At 38.3% G+C, this 20,575-nt stretch overlaps 1 protein-coding gene across 2 annotated transcripts in view; it reads left to right on the top strand.

The window, feature by feature from the left end:
- Positions 1 to 20,217, top strand: part of LOC126248321 (serine/arginine repetitive matrix protein 2-like) — a 255,691-nt gene extending 235,474 nt beyond the window's left edge. For both annotated transcript variants that reach the window (XR_007545460.1, XM_049949210.1), the window contains exon 15: positions 19,397 to 20,217. The gene's annotated coding sequence lies outside the window, so the exon portion shown is untranslated. The remainder of the gene's footprint in view (positions 1 to 19,396) is intronic.
- The last annotated feature ends 358 nt before the right edge of the window (positions 20,218 to 20,575 follow it).

Genomic DNA, 20,575 nt, shown 5'->3' with positions numbered 1-20,575 from the left:
CTAAAAAAGGCATCCCTCTGACACCTGTGACCACTGGTATTTTACCACTTGTGCCAGTGTCCCCCCTTAAGTTTTCTGCAATCAACCCAGACAGTTTTCCCTTCCCTTTCCTATTGAGTTGAAGGCCATGCCTAGTGTAGTCCCACCTATCAATAGCATCCACAGGAATCAAACCAATATGGGCCCCTATATCCGTCCTAAGCAGCCACTCCAACTCCAAGTTCACCCTCCCTACGGAAGAGTTCAAATGAGGCCGATCATGGTGTCTCAACACAGACAAAAATCCCACACTCGTATGCTTCGCTGCTGACGCTATCTTCACCAGGTCACTCTCTATGGAATATTCAGAGTCTCTGCCAATGCTATTTCCCGGAACACCCACTATAACCACGGCATCCTCCTTTGTGAAATCCTTGCATAAAGCACCTACATCCTCTGTTACCTGACCCAGATCTGCACTAGGCTTGAAAAAGTTTGTGACCTGGTACTCTGGACCTAGATTTTCCTGCAGTAGTTGGCCAACACCTCTACCATGGGAACTACCTAACAACAGAACTTTCTTTCTCTTTACAAATTTCCCTACCTTTTTCAAGTCCTTGAAAGCTTGTTGTGCCCTTTCTACAGCTTCAGCTACATGAGGCTCATCCAATTCTGACTGAGGCAACAGGTCAAATCTATTTTCAAGATTTATGGCAAAGCTGTCTGATGCTCTACTTTGCCTGTTCCCCCTATTACCTGTTGCCACTTCCCACCTCTGTTCACCCTTCTCCCTCTTTAACCTGTCCAGATCCTCCCTTGCCCTGTCTAGGTCAGCTTGAAGAGCTGCAATTTTCCCTTCCTGTTCCAATATTTTCCTATCTCTACTGCAGATCCTACAATACCACTGGTGAGCCTCATTTATGTCCCCATTTCCCACACCACTACATTCGCCCCAATGAAAAAAACTACAGCACCCATCACACCATACCCCGGAACTAACGATCCTACAGAGCTATAAATAAATTTTAACATTTCACCTTACAAATTTATATTTTAACCCTAAAAATATAAACAACTGTTTTAACCAATAATATTCACTTGTATCAATCGTATAACCGCGGCTGCTGGCACGAATTATGCCGATACTAAATCAATTGCTAAATCCAAAATCAATTGATAATTAAATCAAATTACTGCAAAATAGAACATTTAGTTTAACAAAACTTACATATAATACAAAGAAAAAGTGAATAAATAAGCAAGAATAAAACTTTTGGGAACAAAATAAGAAATTTTTTAAAATTTTTAAAATAAGAAAAAATAAAAGATTCAAATATTTAAAGAAAAAAAAAGAAAAAAAACACAAAAAATGACAAAAAAAAAAAGAAACGCGCCCTCGAATGACCACAACAACCTCTCTATTATATATAAATAAAGATTAATATGGAACATGTATACCAATAAATGTATTATATTCTTTCTTATTTAATCTTTCTTTTCACTAATAATAAAGAAATCCTACACACTTCTCACTCATGGTAAAAACAGAAATTGTATAAGCTGATTTAAGTAGTGACTAAAACGTAAACAAAGGACCCTAGAAACTATTCAGGCAGATATAAATAAATTGTAAGAGTACTGAATAAAAAAAACTGGTGATTACATATAACTCACTGTTTACTTTTGATACGCGCGCGTGAAATTAAGCCTAAAATCCGTGCTATAGGCGCGAGAAGGAAAATAAACTTCTTACTCCGTTTAATCTTCTCTAACACTTCACTAACACTTCCACTAATGTAACAACACTTATATTATATTTATACCAACTGGAAACGTTTATCTATAAGTTTAATTCACTGCTTACTTACGATTCGCGCGCGTGAAATTAGGCCTAGGATTCGTGCTACAGACGCGAGAAGAAAAATACGCTTCTTACCCCGTTTAATCTTATTTTATACTTCACTAACACTTCCACTAATTCAGCAACACTTATATTATATTTATAACACCTGTACACGTTGAAAAATTGATTGCTTAATAACAATGCTTTTTATAATTATTTAGTGCAGCAAATACTCGAAGAGTCCGCGTCAGTGCAGTGTTGCCAACCTCATCTCAGTCATAATGCTCTACCAGTCGTTCAGTTCCTAGATGATAGAAATCCACTACCTGGTCATGGAGCCATTCGAGAACCACCACGCAAACGTCTCATTGTTGGAAAATCTCTTTTCTCCAAATGTTCTTTCAGCTTGCTGAAAAGATAGAAACTGCATGGTGAAAGAGCTGGACATCTCGATCAACGTCACCCATGTCTGTGCAGCCTTGGTCAAAATTTTGGTGCCATTTCACTACAACAGGACACAGCATTCCATTTAGACCATGTATTGCCATAATTTTATGATGGAGCTGTGTGCAATTCAGACATTTCATTCACAAGAATTGTCCTGACCTATGTACTTCAGCTTTGGAGTATGTTTCCAGTTGTTGCACCATTTAAGTCCCACTTTTTGATGCACCTGTTATCCATACCCCAGCGGAACTGTGCCTGCAGGAAACCTGAAGCATGCCCTACCTCCTGAAAATGCACCACTCTCAGTGTTCTTAGGATTGGACAACGTATGTAACTTAACTTTATGAAATCCCTATGTAGTAATAGTTTCTGGTCTTCCTCAGAGTGCTGCACTAAACTTGTGAAAGGGTATAAAAGTACTAGATGAATTTACAGTGCATACAGATAATTGCCTTTCATCAGTGTTCTATGTCACTGTTGTCCCCAAACAAAGGCTGCAGACTTTTCCAAGACTGTTGGTGGAATATTTTGCTAGCCTAGCAGTAAGAAGAGTTGTTAAGAGCCAAGTGGGATCTTGAGTCCAGTCTGTATTAGATTAAATAATGTTTCGTGTGGGTCATGGTTTGAGGTTTCTGGACATACAATCGTAAATAAATGTGATACAGTGTATTGTGTCATCCAGAAAGTCAAATAAAATATGTCCTTGTTCCTCATGTGACTAGTTAAATACAGAACATTTTCGACCACATGGTGAAATTATAGGTTATCTTTTTTTAGGTCCCAGGGAGCTCTTCTAATTTTGTGTGTGTTCAGGGCATTAAAACTGCATATTTGATAAAGTGACCCCAGTGATCAATCCCAGACAATAGACTCTGATATACAGTATACCAGTGGTACCTTTTTTTCCCCAATATTGAGGATTAACATAATATTTGGAGGTAGGACAGACACGTACATAGGGCTTCAGGTATTATCTTCCTACATTTGATCTCTATACCTTCTTTTCCTTCAGTCAGTGATGGCCTGCTGAAATTGCTTTAATTATGTTGATGACCTATATACATTGACAGGAGAAAAAAATAAATTGCAACACCAAGAAAGAATTACGCGTCATAAGCGATAGTTGGTAGAAGTGTGTCTACATGTGAAAAGCCATGTCTACTCAAATTTCAAGCCAATCACATAAGAGTGGCATTAGTAGCACCACTGTGAAGATGCAAACCAGGTATACTTTAGATACTGCTGTAATGGTTGTGTGAGCCTTAGTTGCCTTTGAGATTGGGTGTGATGAGTTGATGTTAGTCAAAAATGCCTTTAAAGTGACAAAGATATTATCATCAGCACCTCACTGAACTGGAACTAGGTCTTGTAGTAGGGTTAAGAGAAGCGGGTTGTTCCTTCCATGATATTGCAGAAAGACTTGCATGACTGCTGGCAGCAGTGGTAACAAGAATGTACGGTTGCAAGAAGACAGAGCTGTGGACAGCCACATGGTACTACCGAGAGGGAAGACCATCATGTTTGGTGTATGGCTGTGGCACATCATACTGCATGTACAGCGGCTATTTGAGCAGTAGTTGGCACCACAGTGACACAACAAACTGTTAAAAATTGGTTACTTCAAGGACAGCTCCGAGCCATATGCCCTGTAGCGTGCATTCCATTGAATCCAAACCACTGCCATTTGCGACTTCAGTGGTGTCAAGTGAGAACTCATTGGAGGGAATGGTGAAGATCTGTTGTGTTTTGTGATGAAAGCTGATTCTGCCTCGGTGCCAGTGATGGCTGTGTGTTGGTTAGGAGACCAGTTGAGGGCATGTAACCAACCTGTCTGCATGCTGGACACACTGGTCCTACACCTGGAGTTATGGTCTGAGATGCGATTTTGTATGACAGTGGTAGCATTCTCATGCTTATTCCACACACCTTTACAGCAAAATTGCACATTAGTCTGGTGATTCAACCTGTTGTGCTGCCATTCATGAACAGAATTCCTGGGGGTGTTTTCCAATAGGATAATGCTCATCCACATTCTGCTGTTGTAGCCCTGCATGCTCTATAGGATGTCGACGTGTTGGCTTGGCCTGCTCAATCCCCAGATCTATCTCCAACCGAGCACATACGGAACATCATCGGACAACAACTCGAGTCTCATCTACAAACAGCATTAACCATCCCTGTATTGACCGACCAAGTGCAATCAGCATGGAGCTCCATCCCACAAACTGACATGTGACCACCTGTACAACACAATGCATGCATGTTTGCATCCTTGCATTCAACTTTCTGGGATTACACTGGTTGTTAATGCACTAGCATTTCACATTTGCCATAGCTTATCTCGTGCTTACATTAATCTCTGATCTTGCAGTGTTACTCACTTAAATATGTTACCTAGACAAATGTATTCCCAAAATTTCATTACTCTACATTAATTATTTTTTGTTGTTGTGATTTTTTCCCATCAGTGTATTTTATACTCACTTTACCATGACGATTGCAGCAGATATTTGAAAGCCTGATGGATGGGTTGATAAATGTGATTTTTATTGTCTTCCTTTTAACTGTTCTTGTCATCTTTTTAACCTGCCTGAACCCAGTATAATGGGCATTTTCTTAGTTTTAAGTTTTTATATGACGTTTGTGGGCAACACATAAGGTGAAGATCATCTTCACTGGTAATTTTTAAAGACCCTAGTAAGGTGCTGCTAACCAGGTTACTTGTCCCAAGTCTTTTAAGTCATGTATCATGATATGCAGACAAAACATGTTGTTTCAGTTGGGTAATATTTTATTATATATAAACATGACTGTGAGTGCACAGTATGCTACTCAGGAAGGTGTAGACATCTGAATGTTATTGATTATCTCCATGTTGTGCTTGAAGTCGCCATAGGTGGCAGCTGTAGACACTTCCTCTCTGCCAAAACTGATTAGTTCCTTTTTATCATCCATCAATAACTCGTTACAGGGTGTTAGGCATGTACAGGGTGTTAGGCATGTAGTCACGGAGATACACTCTGAGACCAAAAAAGGAGCGGGGGATGCACCATGAAGGAATTATCCAAATCGGACGGAAATTGGTGGATTTGATGTTCACGCACAGGATTACAATTTCAGAAAAATTGGATGATTTATTCAAGAGAAGGAGCTTCGCAAATTGAGCAAGTCAGTAATGCATTGGTCCACCTCTGGTCCTTATGCAAGCAGTTATGCCTCACGGTATTGTTTGATAGAGTTGTTTGATGTCCTCCTGAGGGATATCGTGCCAAATTCTGTCCAGTTGGCACGTTAGATTGTCAAAATCCCTAGCAGGTTGTAGGGCCCTAACCATAATGCTCCAGACATTCTCAGTTGGCGAGAGATCCGGCGACCTTCCTGGTCAAGGTAGGGTTTAGCAAGCACAAAGACAAACAGCAGATACTCTCACCATGAGCGAGTGGGCATTATCTTGCTCAAATGTAAGCCCAGGATGGCTTGCCATGAAGGGCAACAAAACAGGTTGTAGAATATCGTTGACATACCACTGTACTGTAAGGGTGCCGTGGATGACAGCCAAAGAGGTCTTGCTATGAAAAGAAATTTCACCCCAGACCATTACTCCTGGTTGTTGGGGTGTATGGTGGAGGAGAGTCAGGCTGATATCCCACCGCTGTCTGGGGTGCTTCCAGGCACGTCTTTGGCCTGGATCTCATAGAGTGTAGGAGAATTGTCTTCAGTGATGAGTTCCACTTCAAACTGAGACCCATGACCATTGAAGGCACATCTGAAGATGTCCCCGACAGCCGTAGGCTACCAACCTGACTGTCGCCCACTGTATGGCTCAACTGCTGGGAGTGATGGTCTGTGGTGCCATTTCTTTTCATACAGGACCCTTTTGGTTCTCATCCATGGCACCATTACAGCACAGCAATGTGTAGGCGGTGTTCTATGCCCTGTTTTGTTGCTCTTCATGGCAATTCACCCAGGGCTTACTTTTCAGCAAGATAATGCCCTTCCGCTCATAGCGAGAGTTTCTACTGCTTGTCTCCATGCTTTCCAAACCCTACCTTGGCCAACAAAGTTGACAGATCTCTCCCCAATTGAGAATGTTTGGAGCATTATGGGCAGGACCTTCCAACAAGCTAGAAATTTTGACAATCTAACACCCCATTTGGACAGAGTTTGGCACGATATCCCTCAGGAGGACATCAAACAAGTCTATCAATAAGGACCAAGCCAAATAACTGCTTGCATAGGGGCCAAAGCGGACCAGTGCATTGTTGATTTGCTTAATTTTTGAAGCTATTTCTCTTGAATAAATCATTCAGTTTTTCAGAATTCGTAATCATTGGTTTGTCTTGACATGTAAATCACACCTACCAATTTTGCTCCCGTTCAGATAATTCCTTTATGGTGTGTGGTTTTTTTTGCTTCATAGAGTGTATTTTTCAGCTGAACACTATCTCTGTGGCTCCCAGCCTGTACTTAGAATTTTTATCCATTAACATGTAGCAATGTTGATCTTGATGTTATAAAAATTACATTTCCTGCTCAATATTATTGCTATTTCATCACCTTAACTGTATAAGGTGATCATGACAGTCTCAAAATACAAGAAGATCCATAACTACTATGGACAGCAAACTTGAGAGTACTCACCTTCCTGTCTGTGACACAACTATTTTGCTCTTTCATTCAAGATAAATCTATATCTGTGAGTATGGCATTACTTTCATTCCTTCCTTGATATTTCTTTACATTTTTATTTTATACACAAGTCAAGTCATTAATTGCTGTGTGTTATGACAAGCACTCAATTTTGTGACAATGTCATTTTCAGGTCCACACCATGGTGACACAAACCATAAGAAAAAGACTGTATTCTTCATCTTCCTATTTAAAGTTGTGATCCAGAATCAGCTTTAGTTTCCTATGTGTGACGTGTACTGTTTCGCTTATGTGCTACGTTATGGCTGAAAAACTGTAGCATTTGGAACTCCTTACATTGTAAAATCGTTGTTGACTGTATCACAGTAAAATGACACATGTTAATTAGTCCTCTTTGTCTGTTATGGGTCGAAATTTTACTTCTGCAGCACTAAATCTACATGAATAATCTGTAAAGAGGGGCATCTTTCTACTGCAGTGTGCTTTTATATTTTTTATTTGGGAGAAGTGTTATTCCTTCATGCTCTTTAGCTCACTTTTGTCCTGAAAATTGACCCTATGCCTAGCATTTAACATCCATCTTTTGAGAAAAGATGCATCTTCCTTCTTTCCTATCAGAATTTGAACATGAGATGTGACTTTTTCCAGGTTAGCCACAGGACCAGAGTTTGCCATTTAATAGGAAATTTGTGTCTTATTGAGTCTAGCAATGACATACCTCCAGTTATCCACTCATCAGTTTTTTCCCCCCTCATTTCATTTGTTCTTAGGAATAACGGCTTTTGGCTGAGGTAAAGAACAAGTTACCTTGCTCATTTAAATATACCATGAACACACTTACCAACATGCTTGTCACCATTGTAACTTTTCATCCATGGAAGTAATACACATATTAATGACATCGCTTTGTGAAAACTGTATGAGGATAAACACACACTCATCATATTTATTTATTTTCACCTTCTGTTCAATATACCACTGCTGATTTATACTTCAGTAAGAGCAGCAAGACATTTTATAAGCATGGTTGTGTTTGAGCTTAACACAAAGTTTTGTCAGTTCTATATTTTGGTCTAAACCCCTCCCCCTTCCCCCTTCCATCATCTCCCCCCCACCCACCCACCCCCCACCCCACCCCTCATTCATAACACAATGATCTTTTATTGTTCCACACTGATGTGTGTTAATGCATCCTCTGCTGATGAGTCAAATTTTTGATCCAGAAATTACACTATTCTTGTTTACATTGTCCTGGTCCTCCTCCTTGGTTTAATGTTTAGCTTGTTTTATCAGGCAATACAATCACATGTACATATATCAGACATTCTGACTTCAGCAGATGCATTGGGCCTGTATTGCTGGACAAATTGAAGTCTGTGGTTTAATGAGCTCACTTTCTATTAATATCACAAGTGTTAAAACTCAAGCACTAATGAAAATTAATTGATTTGTCATTGTGTGTCTTGTTTAACTTTTCATTTGGCCTTGATGACAAGAAACAAGTAGACTAGTAAAAAGATCTTTGGTTCATTGATGATATTTTTGCAGTAAATAATATTTTTGCATAATTTCCATTGAAAATAACATCACTGATTATACACTTCTATAAATCAAGAAACAAAAGAAACTAATCCATAGCTGAAAGCTCTCACAGAAGAACAATATTATGTAGCCCATAATAAAACAAATGACAAGTGCTATAAGATTACTGCCACTTCTTACATTGGAATACACTAGGTGGCCAACTGCATGTGGCACTGCCCATTGAAGACTGATTTTTTTGTTTGTTCAGGGCGGGAATGGGGAGTTAACTATCTCAGTCTCTCAGATTATTTTCTGGCCATCAGTCCATGATAATTTATATTTTATAGGTACACCTCACTTGAATGAATAGTAGTGTTTGTGGAATATCCTGTTGGTGCTAGTATTAAAAACTAAGATGCACAAGATTGATGATCCACAATAATATTTGTTTTATAGTTAATTGTGAACACCCTCAGACAACTTAAAGCTAACCAGTTGCAAAATAAAGGTTTATTAGCCCTTGAACTAGGTTACGGTATTTCTAAAAATATCTTCTTCAGAAAGAGTGGGCCTTGTTACGTCACATGGTGGTAAATTACATTAACTCAAGCTGAGTGGCTCTTGTCATATATAAAATTGAGATAAAAACTAGAAACATCACATGCTATGGCTTAAGACAGCAGCCAGATTACTTTAAACGTATGTCAGAATAAATGCCCGCTGGTAAAGGCTCTTGTCAACATACAATTATAACAGGGGTCAAAGGATAAAATATTTGTATAACTCAAGTATACATCATGCCGGAGACAAAGGCATGGCATTTATTCTGCTGTATGTTGAATGTAATCTGTTTGCTGTCTTAAGTCATGGCATATGATGTTTCTGGTTTCTATATAAATTTTATGTATGACAAGAGTCGCTTGGCTTCAGGTAATGTAATTTACCACCATGTGATTTACAAGGCCCACTCCTGAAAAAGAAATTTTTAGAAATATCAAAAACTAGGTCAAGGGCTAATAAACCTTTATTTTGCAAATGGTTGGCTGAGTTTTACAACCTCTTCAGATTTATACAGTTGCTGATTCACAGCCATGTTTTAGATTTTGACAACTTAAAACTAATGTGATAGTCTACATAATACCAGTGAGAGCTTATAGCTGTACAGAGATTGTTTTTCCAAAGATATGTAACTTTTTACAACTATATACAAAACACAAGAATGATGAAGTTCTCAGAAGTTATAAACAAATAAATGTTATATTACTTTTTGCACTGAGGTTAAATGTATAAGAATATACAGGCCAAAAATAGTACGCAAGTTAATACTGGAAGAGACTACTGTGGTATATGGCCAAAATAATTGGTGAATGTGATAACAAAATCAAACAATGGAAAAGCCTGGATGGAATAATGACAATATTATGAAAAGAATAGATTGCTGCTCACCATATAGTGGACATGTTGAAGCGCAGACAGACACAATAAAAAGACTGCTAAAAGAGTGAGCTTTCAGCCAAAAGCCCTTCTTCTCAGGTAAATAAAACACACACACACACACACACACACACCACACATTCACATTCATCCAAGCACAACTCGCACACACATAACCAGTGTCTCTGACCATCGAAGAACAGACAAAAAGGGAAGGGGTCAGAGGAGAGGAAGGAGTCTGTGCAGTGTGGATGAGGAACAGTTATACTATCTACAACAAGCATATTATTCTGTGATGAGAAAAATTTTGAGTGGCTGCTGCTAGTTTATCAAGAGTGGATAATAGAACTGTATTTGATCAGCAAGGATTAAGTCAGGATCCTGTGACTGGTGTTTATTTATAGTCAGAATTTCAAGTAATGTTAAATTTCTGCCTCTAGCTTCTCAATGGAGAACTTCACATTTAATATTATAAGAATGACATTCATTTGGAACATGTTCAGCAAATTTGGAACATTTCATTTTCAGTCTCTAGCTAACTTCATGTCAGTGTAATAGTTATTGCCCTATGTGGTTGACCTGCATGTAATTTGCATCACAAATTGCAGGAAATGCCATAAATTCCATTCTGATCTAAAGGTGGAACCTTGTCTTTGCTATTGAACTGCATGTGGAAAACAGCATTCCTAGCATAAAAAGCTGGTGTATATTTCCTGGATTTTAGTTTGCTGCCCGCATCTCGTGGTCGTGCGGTAGCGTTCTCGCTTCCCACGCACGGGTTCCCGGGTTCGATTCCCGGCGGGGTCAGGGATTTTCTCTGCCTCGTGATGGCTGGGTGTTGTGTGCTGTCCTTAGGTTAGTTAGGTTTAAGTAGTTCTAAGTTCTAGGGGACTGATGACCATAGATGTTAAGTCCCATAGTGCTCAGAGCCATTTGAACCATTTTTTTTAGTTTGCTGGCAAGTCCATGTGAAGTCCTACCTTCATATAACATGGTGGCCCATTTGTTGTCTGTGTGATTTGGTGCCTTCTGTGGATGATACAGAAGTGCTGTTATCCTCGTTCTTATGATATTAAAAGTTATGTTCTCCATAGATGAACTAAAGGTGAAAAACGACTTGAAATTCTGGTTATAGATAAACACCAATCACCAAGTCCTGACTTAATCCGTAATTATGAAGTACAGTTCCGTTATTCACCTTTGCTAAAGTAGCAGCAACCAGTTAATATTTGTGTCACCATAGTATAATATGCCTGTTATTAATAGTATAGCTGTTCCTACCCACATTCCATTGAATCCCCCCCCCCCCCCCCCCATTTTTTGCTTGGTCTTCACATTCACCAGTTATTTTGTCCATATAACATAGTAGTCTCTACCAGTGCTCACTTGCGTACTGTTTTTGGTCTTTATATTCTTATACTTTTAATCTTTAATCTTTGAGTATAAAGTAATATAGGCTAAGGTTTATTTGTTCATAGCTACATGCTTTTGTATTTATATACATATGTAGTTGTAAAAGGTCGCACATCTTTAGAAAAACAATCTTTGTATAGCTATAAACTCTCGCAGATGTTTTGTGGACTATCTGTTTAGTCTTAAGACATCTGAGGATGGCCTAGAAAGCTGAAAGCTGGTTTACAATGAACTTTTAATAAATGTTATTGAGGAAGGTCACCACTGCATATTTCAGTTTTTACTATGAGTAGTAATTTCATGCTGCCGTAATAATCCTCATACTGATTACATTTGCAGACTTATCAGGCTTTCCGGACAATTACTTGCTCCAAGAGCACCATGGTGCATCTTCATTTTTCCTGTTATCCAAAAGCAGTTGTCGGAGACAGGAATACGTCATATTCTGCATATTACTCAAGTCACCATAAAATGGTTTATGAAGCACTGCATTGAAGAGGAACCATATAGTAGTTGTTAGAGGCCCTTAACCATGCTTTGAGATTAAATTCCTGGTATTGTAATCAGCATATATTCATATGTGCATATACAATTGGAGCATTTAAAAAAAATGTAATTTGTGTTTTGGTCTCAGTGCACTAACCTGAAATAACTGGAAATAAATTACATTCAGTTTGAAACCAAACTGGTGCTCATTTCTTGCCAAATAAATATGTTTGCAACATTGTTTTTGTAAAGTGATTCCTGAAATTATCACTCAAATTGCCTCATGTGATGACAGCAAGGGACTATAATGTTCATATAAATTCCATTGTATAAATTTGGTATCACTCCACCTCACCATCATCTATAAACATTATCTGTGTGGTATAACAAAATGAGATGAATTGTTTAGCTGTCCACACTATTTTCTGAAATCATGTAATATCTTTACACTGGTCAGATGTTTTTGTCCAATCAGTATTGTTGTGGCACTAATAGCTGCTCATAGGAAAGTGCTGCATGTTGGTTTCATTAAGATATTTGTTTCCATAACTACTTTGCTATGTTATGAAAAATAGCTGTGCTGACATTTCCAAACCATAGGTAAATTCAGTCAATTTGATAAATTCGTTTACTTTCTTCAAATTTATGTTTCACAGTGTCTAATTTGAATTGTGATCCAAGTGATGGCAACACCTTGGCAGACTTCTTGTTCATAAACTTAAGATTAAGTTGGACTTTGTGTTGTTAAATGACAAAACAGCAACTTAATTTAGTTACAAGGCCTTTCTATCTCAAACTAAAGCACAGAAGACACTTTATTATTCGAGTGCTAACAATTTTTAAACAGAAGAAATAAAAATGTCATCTTACAACTGAAATAACACCCAAAATATATCTGTCAAACTCCATACTAAGACATTCGATTATAATTATTTCTTTTTGCACACAAGGAAAATTAACTTTTCTCTTAGCTCTACTGTCAGTTTCCGTGTATGGTATTATTCAAAATGAGGAAAAAAAATTTGAACCATATGGTTACATCACATTTGTGTGTGCCTTCCCTACTCCCTCCCCCCTCCACACCCTATAAGGTTTCTTCCATTACCAATAAAGTTGTCTGTTCTTTAAAAATTCCCATTAAGCAGTAATGCAATTTTGTTTCACGTACATAAAGTTGAGCTTTCTGCAGATTATTATGTTTATTTTGTGTCATACAGCTAATCAGTTGTTGAAGAAATTTGACCCAGAAGGAAACATTGCTATCTAAATTAAGAGGAAAAGAGAGTCTATTAATTATGAGAATTGAATTTAATGTATGTTTCAGATATTTTTATGTCTTATCTATGAAATTATCCTTGTACATCTTATCCCAGAAATATCTCCACACATTCACGTCTCAATTTTAAGTGACATTTCAAATCTCTTCCATTAATTATTTTCAAAGTCACGTATTTCAGTCTTGGGCTTTTAAAAATTATGAAAGTTTACTGTTACTTGAAGTGAAACAAATTATAAGATACAAATTTTGTCATCGTCCAAACATACGGCGTTGTTGGCAGAAATGAGGAAAGGTAATTACAAGCAGGATTTTATTTAGGAAAAAGAAAATATTTTCGTTGTCTTCCCCAGGAATCTTTATCAAACCAAAACACATTCAGTTTGTGAAAAATGTGTAATAAAAATGTTAGAATAACACAATAACCTGTAAAACAGCACCAGTTTGTGTAACCTATGCCTGCCACCTACTGTCATTCTACATTTTCTTGAGTTAAGAAACTATTTGCTGGTTTTGAAAATTTCACTTCCAGTGCTAGCAATATCATGTTGACAAACTATGAGTTGTGATTAATGTGCATTAATTTTGTAAAACGTAAATTTGGTTCACTTGCCAGAGATTTCTCTGTGCATTAACTATTGCAGCATAGGGCTTCCAGCTTAAAATATACCGTGTTCTCACTAGTAGCCAAATATCGAAACATGAATATGTAAAAGCGGAATGATATTTATTTAATGTAAAGCTCTCAATTCATAAACTGTGTAGAATTAAAGTAAAACTTATACAGAGTCTTCTTACCACTGTACTCATCATTAGAAAATGTAAACACAGATAATGGACTTCAAAACTTTGCTCTTAATGTAAGTATGATGTAACCTACATCACTTTACATTAATATTTGTCCCATGATGTTTGTTCATTAGCAGTCAAAAATCATTTTTATCTCATTCAGATGTAAATTTTATCAGTATATGGAACTTATAAATAACTCTCAGTAACAGCATTGGTTAATCACAATGTTTTCTTCTGGTGAATATGACACTTCAAATATTGTGACTCACTAACACCACTAGTTGGCTGGTATCTGAAAAATTATTAAACACTGAACTCTATTACTTGAATTTTGAATAAAAATAACTTTGGTTGCTGTTTATATTCATGTTTTACTATGTGTAATTTTTCCAACAACAGCAACATCAGTTTTTTCACTCTTCATTGCAAGACCATATTTAAATTAAATTAGAAGACTAAAATAACATACACTGATGGGGGAAAAAAATTGCAGCACCAAGGAGTTGTGTGACAAAAATAGAAGTTAGTAGGTGTATTTCTGCATTTGAAAGGTGGTATCTGTTCAGATTTCAGGCCAATCACATAAGAGTGGCACTAGTAGCACTGCTTTGAGGATGAAAATCAGGTTTGCTTTAAATACACATTGTTACTGTCATAAGTGTTAGTTACATTTGAAATTGGACTTGGTGAGATGATGATAGTCAAGAATGCCTTTAAGGCATCAAAGTCGCCATTATTAACAACTCACTGGGTTTTAACGAAGTCTTGAAAAAGGGCTATGAGAAGCCGGATGCTCTTTTTGCGATATTGCAGGAAGACTTGGCAGGAATGTAGCCATTGTACATGATTGCTGGCAGCAATGATCATGGGTGTGTACGGTCACAAGAAGACCAGGCTCCAGATGGCCACATGGCACTACAAAGAGGGAAGACCATCATGTTTGACGCATGGCTCTGGCACATCACACACACACACACACACACACACACACACACACACACACACACACATCAAAAAAAGTTTTGCATCACCTCTGTTCTGAGAGTTCCGGAACCTGTACAGAAAATTGGAATAGAGATCAACATAAACATCATTTCCACCATTTTTATTGCTCATGAAAACCACACATTGCATGTTGTACCATCATACAGTGAGACCTTCAGAGGTGGTGGTCCAAATTGCTGTACACACCGGTACCTCTAATACCCAGTAGCACATCCCCTTGCATTTATGCATGCCTGTATTTGTTGTGGCATACTAGCCACAAGTTCATCAAGGCACTGTTAGTCCAGATTGTCCTACTCGTCGATGGTGATTCGGTGTAGATCCCTCAGAGTGGTTGGTGAGTCATATCGTCCATAAACAGCCCTTTTCAATCTATCCCAGGCATGTTCGATAGGGTTCATGTCTGGAGAACTTGCTGGGCACTCTAGTCGAGCGATGTCGTTATCCTGAAGGAAGTCATTCACAAGATGTGTACGATGGGGGTGCGAATTATCGTCCATGAAGACGAATGCCTCGCCAATATGCTTCTGATATGTTTACACTATCTGTCGGAGGATGCCATTCACGTATAATACAGCTATTATGACACCTTCCATAACCATCAGCAGTGTACATCGCCCCAACATAATGCCACCCCAAAACAGCAGGGAACCTCCACCCAGCTGCACTCGCTGAACAGTGTGTCTGAGGCATTCAGCCTGACCAGGTTGCTTCCAAACACTTCTCCGACGATTGTCTGGTTGAAGGCATATATGACATTCATCAGTGAAGAGAACGTGATGCCAATCCTGAGCGGTCCATTCGGCATGTTGTTGGGCCCATCTGTGCCATGCTGCATGTTGTCATGATTGCAAAGATGTACGTCGGGAGTGAAGTTGCACATCATGCAGCTTATTGTGCACAGTTTGAGTCGTAACACGATGTCCTGTGACTGCACGAAAAGCATTATTCAACATGGTGGTGCCGCAGTCAGGGTTCCTCCGAGCCATAATCCATAGGTTGCGGTCATCCACTGTAGTAGTAGCCCTTTTGCAGCCTGAACAAGGCATGTAATCGACAGTTCCTGTCTCTGTATCTCCTCCATGTCCGAACAACATCGCTTTGGTTCACTCTGAGATGTCTGGACACTTCCCTTGTTAAGAGCCCCTCCTGTCGCAAAGTAAAAATGCGGACGTGATCGAACTGTGGTATTGACCGTCTAGGCATGGTTGAACTACAGACAACACGAGCTGTGTACCTCCTTCCTGGTGGGATGACTGGAACTGATGGGCTATCAGACCCCCTCCATCTAATAGGTGTTGCTCATGCATGGTTGTTTACATCTTTGGGCAGGTTTAGTGACATCTCTGAACAGTCAAAAGAACTGTGTCTGTGATACAATATCCAAAGTTAACATCTATCTTCAGAAGTTCTGGGAACCGGGGTGATGCAAAGCTTTTTTTGGTGTGTGTATTTTATCTGCAGCAGCAAATTGAGCAGCAGTTGGCACCACAGTGACACAACAAATTGTTACAAATAGGTTACTTCAAGGCAACCCTGAGCCAGACGCCTTGTTGTGTCCATTACACTGACCCTCAACCGTCGCCATTTGCAACTTCAGTGGTGTCAAGCAAGAACTCATTGGAGGGTAGGATGGAGGTCTGTTGTGTTGTGTGATGAAAACTAGTTCCGCCTTAGTGCCAATGATAGTCTGTGTGCTAGACACAGTGGCCGTATACCTGGAGTTATGGTCTGGGATACTATTTTGTATGACAATAGGAGCATTCCTGTTGTTGTACCATGCAGCCCGAATGGAAATTTTTACGTCAGTCTGGTGATTTTACCTATTGTGCTGCTATTCATGAACAGCAGTGCAGTGGGTGTTTTCCAAGTTTTCCAACAGAATAATGCTAGCCCACATACCATTGTTGGAACCCTACATGCTCTATAGAGTGTCGACATGTGCCTTGGCCTGCTCAATCCCGATATCTGTCTCCAATTGAGCACCTATGGGAATCATCGCACAACAACTCCAGTATTAACCGTCCCTGTATTGGCCTACCAGGTGCAACAGTCATGGAACTCCATCCCACAAACTGACATCCAGCACCTGACAACACAATGCATACATTCAAGATTCTGGTGGCTACATCAGTTATTAATGTACCAGCATTCAACATTTGCAATAGCTAATCTAGCACTTACATTAACCTGTGATCTTGCAGTGTTAATCACTTAAATATGTTACCTAGACAAATGTATATTGGACATGTCATTACTCTGCATTAATTATTTTTTGGTGTTGCAATTTTTTTCTCTCGGTATATATGGCACACTCGTAAAGTAAGTTATTTTATATTAATTTACAAATCTGGGATTAATGTATCAAACAGTGAAACAAATAATGATTACTACTCAGCAAATAATGAAAGTACTGAGTGATATGTAGTCAGCTAATAAGAACTAGAACAATATAGGTCAGCTTATAAATTTACATTCCACTCCATTCATGCATGGGCGTGCACACATATGTGTGCACTCCCTCTCCCCCCCCCCCCCCCCCGCACCCCCCCCCCCCTCCCCACAAACACACACAAGTTAAATTATCTCACTAGTATGGCCTGACTGTAGTTAGGAAGTGTGTGTTTGTAGCTCGGCAACGTGACTTGCACAGGGACTCAGTGAAGGGAAAGAAAATCAAGGGCAAGGAGAGGTAAGTACAGTAAGGGACTGAGATAGGAATACATTACTAGAGGGGGGGGGGGGGGGAGAGCTCAGCTGAGGTGCACGCAGGAGTTGAGATGGGAGGGAAGGGGCAGGGGCAGGTTAGAATAATGAGAGAGGAAGATCACTAAGAGAATAGTGTTCAGAAAAATTCATAGATTCAAGTGGTGTTGCCCGACCCACGAGACTTACAGAATATCATGATCTGTAGTTGTGCCATTCATACTTCCAGCTTCTTGTAAATTGGGTCATATTTAAGACTTGCATGCAAGACCTGTCCTGTGCACCCACTCAGCACGTCCTGTTCACCCACTCAGCACGACCTGTTGTTGCCCTACCACAGGGCTATTTTTCCTCATCAGATGCAGAGCACAAAAGCTGTCATACAACAACTCATGGAACAACTATAGAATAACCTTTAAAGTGAGAATAACTGTCAGTGAACTCTCCATAAGTATCAATAGCCACCATCAAACTCTGACCAGGGGCAAGATCAACTACCTATTGGTAGAGCATGCAGCCGAGCTCAACTTTGTCAATTTCAAAGGCTGTTTCACCAACTGTGGCATGTTTCTCCCTTGCCTGCACATGGACAGGCTCTCTGGGGTTCCAAATTGCTATCCCTTCTTGTTGTTGTTCTTTCATCTATAACTACGCCTACAAACATATTCCACAAGCAACTGTATGGCATATGGCAAAGGGTACCATGTGCCACCATTAACCATTTCCTTTCCTGTTCCACTTGCAAATGGAGTGAGGGAAAAATGATTGTGTGCCTCCAAAGGAGCCCTAATTTCTCTTACCTTGTCTATGTGGTCTATAGACGAAGTATATCGTTCTACAGTTCAGCTGCAAATCCGTGTTGTCTAAACTTTCTCAACAATGTTTCATGAAAAAATGTTGTCTTCTCTCCAAGGATTTCCTTTTAAGATCATGAAGCGTCTCCATAACACTCGAAGGTTGATTGAATGTACTGATAATAAGTGTAGCAGCATGCTTCTGAGTTGCTTCAGTGGCTTCCTGTAATCTGGCATGGTGGGGATCCCAGACACTCAACCAGTATCTGAGAAAGGGCTATGCAAGTGTTGTATGAGTGGTCTCCTTCGTAGGTGAACTGCACTTTCCTAAAACTCTCCCAATAAACTGAAGTTGACCATTCTCCTTCCCTTCACTAATACTGTCCTTACATGCTCATTGCATTGCATATCGCTCTAAAATGTTACATTTAGATATACCTCTTAAAATTTGTATTTCATTAATATGACAATTGAAAAGATTTCATCCCCACATTTGAAGAAGTGATGTATCTACAGCTTCTACAACTGGTAAATATGAAGGTATTAATAAATTTACTACGTCATATGAATAATACGACACCATTAACCTATTATGTAAAGATTTAGGAACAAATCAAAAATACATATTGTCATTGACATGCATAGAGTAGATACAAGTCTCTTGATGACAAATTGTTTAATTCTCTTCATTGTTATATGTATGCTTCATGTCTAATCTCATTAGACTTGAATATCAAGATATTCTGTTCGTCTGCAAAGATTTGGATACAGCAGCAGAAACTTGCTTGCATATTTTGTCATAATGTAAAAGGAATTCCTATGGATGATACAGTGTCTTTGTAGACTATTTCAAATTGGTCCCTTCCGTAACTTATAGGAATAAGAGGAAAAACTGTACAGCACTGAAAATGTGCTTCTATAACATTCTCAGTACTAAAATCAAGCCCATTAGCAAAACTACTACATGCATGTCACACACAATTTGAATATAAATACTGATTGTGATTAATAGCCATCAATGTTACTAAAAATTTCATTTCCTTACAGGCTTTTACCAAATACTCTTCATTGTAGTATTGGCATGGCCAACATAAAGGACCTGTTGGTATTGAGTCGCAAAATCAGAAAAGTCTTTTTTTTATCTTTTTCCTTGTAATGTAATTTAATTAGAACCTAGTTTGTTAATTACACCCAGATTTCTTTTATATTTTATCATAAATATGTTCTATATACTAGAATTTTTCATACATTGTATTTCTCCAAACTGTACAAAGCACTATCAGAAGTCTATGCATAAAAACTGCTGTGTATAATTTAGTACAATGTTAAATTTTGTTAGTATTATAGGTACTAATTAAATATTAACCTTTTATATTTAACAAAATTTTAGAGGTATCAAAACAGTTTTTAATTAATCAGTGAATGATTTATTTATGTCTCATATTTTAACTTCTTTTAGTATCATAGACGCTTGGTTAACGACAGAGTTTTTATATGTGACAACAACCATTAAAGTGTACAGTAAATATGTTTTAACTTTGACAAAATGTATATGAGACAATTTGTTAATTTTTGTTAGTATTGTCAGCACTTAGTTGAAAATGAATATCTTATATATGACACAATTTTAAATTGGATGTAAATTCCTTTTCATTTGTGACAAATTATTTATGCTTCATATTTTTAATGTGTTAGTCAAAGGCACCTAGTTGTTTATGCATTTTTGTATATGATATTTTAAGTAAAATGGTTTTTAATTTCTCGACAACTCAGTTATTTGTGGTATTTATGGTGCATAATGTAATGGGATGTTGTATTAGATTTAAAAGGAGGACTAAAATAAATATAAATAGATAATACATGTACTGCAATAAAGATAACTTAACCTTTTTAATTCCCTTTATTTGTGAAGTGTGCACATTCACAATATGTAGGAACTCAGTTTCATGATTGCTCTATACCATAATGAAATAATGCAATGGAAAATCCAGGACAGAATTTTGACAGTATTATGAAAGTCAGAGATTGCATCTCACCATGTAGAGGAGACACTGAGATGCAGCCAGGTACAACAAAAAGACCACTATACATTTAAGCTTTTGGTTTAAAGCCCTTCTTCTAAAGTTGAAAACCCACACACATTCACACAAGCACAAAAAAAAAAAAACACAAAAACAAAGATGATGTGACTTACGAAATGAAAGTGCTGGCAGGTCAACAGACACA

This window comes from Schistocerca nitens, chromosome 3 (genome assembly GCF_023898315.1).
Source record: "Schistocerca nitens isolate TAMUIC-IGC-003100 chromosome 3, iqSchNite1.1, whole genome shotgun sequence".
NCBI classification, from domain to species: Eukaryota; Metazoa; Arthropoda; class Insecta; order Orthoptera; family Acrididae; genus Schistocerca; species Schistocerca nitens.
The sequence above is the reverse complement of the archived record's forward strand: the minus strand, read 5'-3'. Positions and strand labels throughout refer to the sequence as shown.